Source organism: Otolemur garnettii, unplaced genomic scaffold (genome assembly GCF_000181295.1).
Source record: "Otolemur garnettii isolate 467f Iridium unplaced genomic scaffold, OtoGar3 scaffold00087, whole genome shotgun sequence".
Taxonomy (NCBI): Eukaryota; Metazoa; Chordata; class Mammalia; order Primates; family Galagidae; genus Otolemur; species Otolemur garnettii.
In genome coordinates, this window is record NW_003852482.1 from 7,548,705 (window position 1) to 7,553,570 (window position 4,866).

The window sequence follows — 4,866 nt, forward strand, 5'->3', positions numbered from 1 at the left end:
AAAAAAAAATAAACTTTGATTTTTGCTTTGTGCCCCAAAATGCAAAAAAAGAAAAACTTTGACAAATACTCAGTACATCTGAGTGTGGTGGCTGCAGGGTAAGGGCTTCACTGATGCCCTCAGATTCCATTTCCTCTCCAGTAGGGGTCAGGGCTGGTGACTGAAAGTTGGCCTTTCTTCCCATAGCCAGAGAAGGAAGCCTGGGAAAGACCAGGTGGTTCTGTTTGGAGAAGGAATTCGGTGGGACTGAACATCTGTAAATGGGCTTCCTGCCCCATTCATGTTGCTACTTGGCCAGTCTGTGCCCACCTGGGGTCAGCTTCCTACAGTGTCAGGCTCCTTCCTACTTAAGCCAAGAGTCCTTTGATGCTCTGGGACAGGGTCAGTGTTTGGCCCAGGTGTGCATTAATCAGGGTGAAACCTGCCTGGCTGCAGGCTGCCAGTCCCCCTAGCTGGCCCCTACATGTGTGTCCCCACACCCCTCAATCCCACCTGCCCTCCTTGGTCAGGTAATAACCTTCAGAATCCATAGCTGTCGCATCTGCTGGCATTTTCTGATCATGCAAAATAGTGGGTTCCCATGGTTGCTTCTGGAGGTGATGCCTCTTTCCTACTCAGGTCCCACATTTCCCTGCACCAGGGACATGCTGAAGCTGGGATCCAGAGAGATGGGGCCTGGGCACAGGGTAGGAGGTGAGTTGAGAACTTTGCTCCGTGGGAAGGCACCGTGGCAGGATGTGACTGAGCTCACAGAGTTCTGGGTCTGCCGTGTCCTCCAGGGCCAAGGACAGCCTTCATCCAGGGTTCCACATCCTGCTTTCTCTCTAGCAAGGACCTGGAAAATGGATTAAATCCTGATGTAGTTCAGCACCTATAGGATCAATCTCTGAAATACTTGTTTGCCAGAGGTCTCAGCCTTTTGAATGAGGTAGATTTTTCCAGAGAACTCTTCACAGAAAGGCCTGGACTCTGTTAGGCAAGATGGTTTGCACATACCTTTCAGTGGCTTTTTTTTTTCTTTTTTGAAAACACTATGTTACCCTAGATAGAGTGTCATGGCGTCATAGCTCACAGCAACCTCCAACTCCTGGGCTTAAGTGATCCTCTTGCCTCAGCTACCCAAGTAGCTAGAATTCTTGGAGCCCGCCAGAACACCCAGCTGTTTTTAGAGAGGAGGTCTCGCTCTGGCTCAGTCTGGTCTCAAACCTGTGAGCTCAGCCTATCCACCCGCCTCGGCCACCCAAGTGCTGCGATCACAGGTGGGAGCCACCGTGCCCTTCAGTGGCTTTCAGTTTCTCCCCATGGCAACCACTGCCCAACCCTGGCGGTCGGTGGGGGAGGGGCCTTAGCCTCTCTTATCCCTCTTTGTACTGGCCCCAGGCCCCTAGAGCTGACCCCTCATGCCCACATGTCCCCAGGGGTATTTGCTTAGCTGCTTTGTCACTTCAGCTGCAGTGGCCCCTACCCTGGAGTAGGGGAGTGACTCCCTGCAATTTTCTCCACAGCAGCCCAGTGATGGATTCTGCAGCCCCACATCCTCCTCAGCATCTGTTACTCACCCCTGCCTGCTTGGTTCCTAGCTGTGCTGTCAGCTGAGGTTCTTTTGTTCCAAGCTGACCCTGACTTGGACTTGTTAGAGGAACACAGGTTAACTCATGAAAATGTAAAACATGCTGACTGACCACATTTGGGGAGGGGCAGAGCCCCAGGGGTAGCTGTATGTAGGACTCAGTGACAGAAGCTTGGGGACCTTGTTGCTTGGGCACTGCAAGGTCCCCTGCTCATGGGAAGATCAGGTTTGACAACTTCACCCACCTGTGTGCCTGGGTCCAGTTTCAGCTTGGTGGAGAGAGGGTCTGATTGGGCCAACCTGGGTCAGGTGGACCTCGGGTCAGCTAGCCACAGGCTGGGGGATTGTGAGTGGGTCCCTGCCCCGTCCCCAGCTTGTGTGGCTCTACATGCTTATATAATGTTTTGTTTCCTTGAAAGTATGACTATTTCCTGATTTGTCGTTTGATAACTTATCCCAAATTTGCCACTGAAATCCATGGAGGGTGAGAAGACGCACAGCGCTCTTTGGGTGGCCGGTGCGCCCTGAAGCACACCACCTGCCCCTCCCCCACGGCACAACGACTTTGACTCCCCTGCTCTAGGGGAGGAGCCTGGGCCCCATTCACCTGCTTTTTAAGAAGTTAACTTTTTAAAATAAAATGACATGTATTTCAAATTGACAAAAATTAGTATCACTTGTAGTATCTTAGGACAAATTGCCCTTGCATTGAGTGGAGGGAAGGGCCTGTGGTTTTTCTTTTTGATTAACTGTTGTTAAGACTGTCCCCAGACAGCTGAGGGACTGTCATCTCTTCTTGAGCCATCAAGAAGAGTGCTACAGCTCTTTCAGCTGAAGTTATGTGAATTCTGGTATCTTGCTGGCACCATTTGGCTGTTGGGTTCACTACTAATTAGAACAACTCCATATTGTTTTCTGTTACAAATCTTACCAACGGTGCTGATTCTGGGTATTTAGGTCTATATTCTATATCAAGACGGTACATTTTGTTTTCATAAGTTGTGTGAGCCCACGGTGGCTGCTGTCTGCCACTGTGGCTGGAAGGCCAGCGCCTCCCTCAGACTACCCGCTTTCCCTCCCTTTTATCGATCACCGCTGTCTTGGAACACAGCCTACAGGGTTCAACTGATGATCCGAAATGTTCAAAACTACTGGCTGGACTCCTCTGGGCCACCATGAATTGAAAGAGGAGCCAGGATAGGCTTGGAGGAGTAATTTGGCTGGGGGTAGGGCTCTGCACTTCGGTTTCACAGCCGACTCAGACTTTCAGGACCAGAGACAGCGCCCCTGGCCACACCTGTCTCCCAAGGAGCCCTGGGCGTTGGGAGGAGGAGTGTCGTGGTGCTGGTGGACTGGGAAACTGCCCAGGGCCAGGGGACATCATGTGCTCACACCAAGGAGACTCAAAGGGGTGCTGGAGAGCTGCAGGACTGAAGACTCAGTTCAAATCCCAATTCTGTCATTATCTGTAACCTTTGGGTAGTTCCAAAAAAATGACTTAGAAAAATCTCAAAAGCCTAGATTATTAATATGTCAGCTGTTTACATTATGCTTATCCTCATCTGAATTTCAGTGTTTGTATTACTCAAAGGAGCCCTCCTGGGTTACATGGATTTGGAGTTCTCCTTTTCTTCATGTTTGCTGTGGTTCAAGAATTCACAGTTTATTTCTATGCAGTCTTTGTTTTTCTTGACAAATCTCCCTCTGTTGCCTAGGATAGAATGAGCCTCGCTCACAGCTCCTACCTCTGCCTCCCGAGTAGCTGGGACTATAGGCACCTGCCACGATGTGCAGCTAATTTTTCTAGTTTTAGTAGAGACGGGGTCTTGCTCTCCCAGGCTAGTCTCAAACACCTGAGCTCAAGCGATCCTCGCTCCTCGACCTTTCAGACTGCTGGGATTATAGGCATGAGCCACTTCACCAGGCCTATGACATTTTCATGATTATAGAATACCACTTGTGTTTTCAGGCAGCTTTGTTGAGGTGTAATTATCATAAACAAACTGCACGTATTTGAAGTGTACAATTTGATTAGTGTGACATGTATATATACCTACAAAAGCATCTTTACACATGAAATAGTGAGCACAACCCCCAAAGAGTCCTTTTGCCGTCATTTCCTCTCATCTCCCCTCTCACCAATCTTCTTTCTGTCACCTTAGATTACTTTTCTGCTTTTTCTATACTAATACATATATTAAAATCACTATTACCGTATGTTCTTCTATCTTATTTATTAAGTGTCTGCTGGGAGCCAGGTTCTGGGTGCAGGACAGTCATTCTCTCCTTTAATTCTAAAGCAGCCTGTGAGGCAGTAGCAGCAGGAATTGCATCTCACTGGCAGAGGTGATGAGCTTCACATGAGCAGAAAGCAGTGAAGCTGGGAAGGACGCTTGGCCCGTGTGAGGCCCTATCTTGCCAACCTCTCCGTGCCTCAGTTTCCTCACCTGTAAAATGGTTGTTACAGGAGTCCTGCCTTGTGGAACTTTCTGAGGGTCACTGGGGTGATGAGTGTGGAGGGCTCCTCAGCAGAGGGCTTGGGCAGAATAGACCAGTAAGCAAGTGGTCGTGGTGTAGGACAGACATGAAGGGTATGGGGAGAACCTGGAGGTAATTGGGGGAGGGTTGGTGTGAGAGGCACTTCTAGAGAGTTCTCTCCTTGAGCCCTGGACCTCTATTGCCTGTTCTACTCTTGTTGGAAATGCACTCACCCATCTCCTAAGTGGCTGAGGGCTTCCTCCACATCAGGCACTGAGATTCCACGGTGAATCAGAAGGACTTGGTGCCACCCCAAGGGAGCCCCTCTGGTCAGGGGCTGGGGGAAGAGGGACAAATCCCTAGAGAGGTACCAGGAAACATTCCCCCACTTTGTGATCCCCCCAAGCTTCCTTCCTCCAAGTTCTACCAGCCTCATCAGAGACTGAGCCCCTGCCCCACAGAGAATTCTTTATGAATGCGATATTGTCAAAATGCACCCGGAGGATATTGCCACACCGCAGCTGCTGAATAACAGCCTCCTGAGCACGTTTCCTGTTCTTGGGCACACACACCCCACTCTGACCTCCCTCTCCTCTTCCCTGGTCAAGTGCCACTTCCAGCCCCAAACCAATCACAAACTGATGGCCAAGAGCCGGGCTTGGGAATGCCTGATCTGAAACCCAGCCACACCACCACAGGCTGAGGTGATTTTGGCCGCTGTCCATTTTTAGTCGAGACCTGATTGTTCACTTGTGAATTCTCTACAGAACATGGTTAGCCCAAAGCTGGGTGCTTCTCCACTTAGGGAGACCCTTTGA

The 4,866-nt window shown here is 50.0% G+C and overlaps 1 pseudogene; it reads right to left on the bottom strand.

Moving 5' to 3' along the window:
* The window catches only part of LOC100942407, an 8,139-nt pseudogene extending 7,609 nt beyond the window's left edge, over positions 1-530 (bottom strand).
* Between the last annotated feature and the right edge of the window lie 4,336 nt (positions 531-4,866).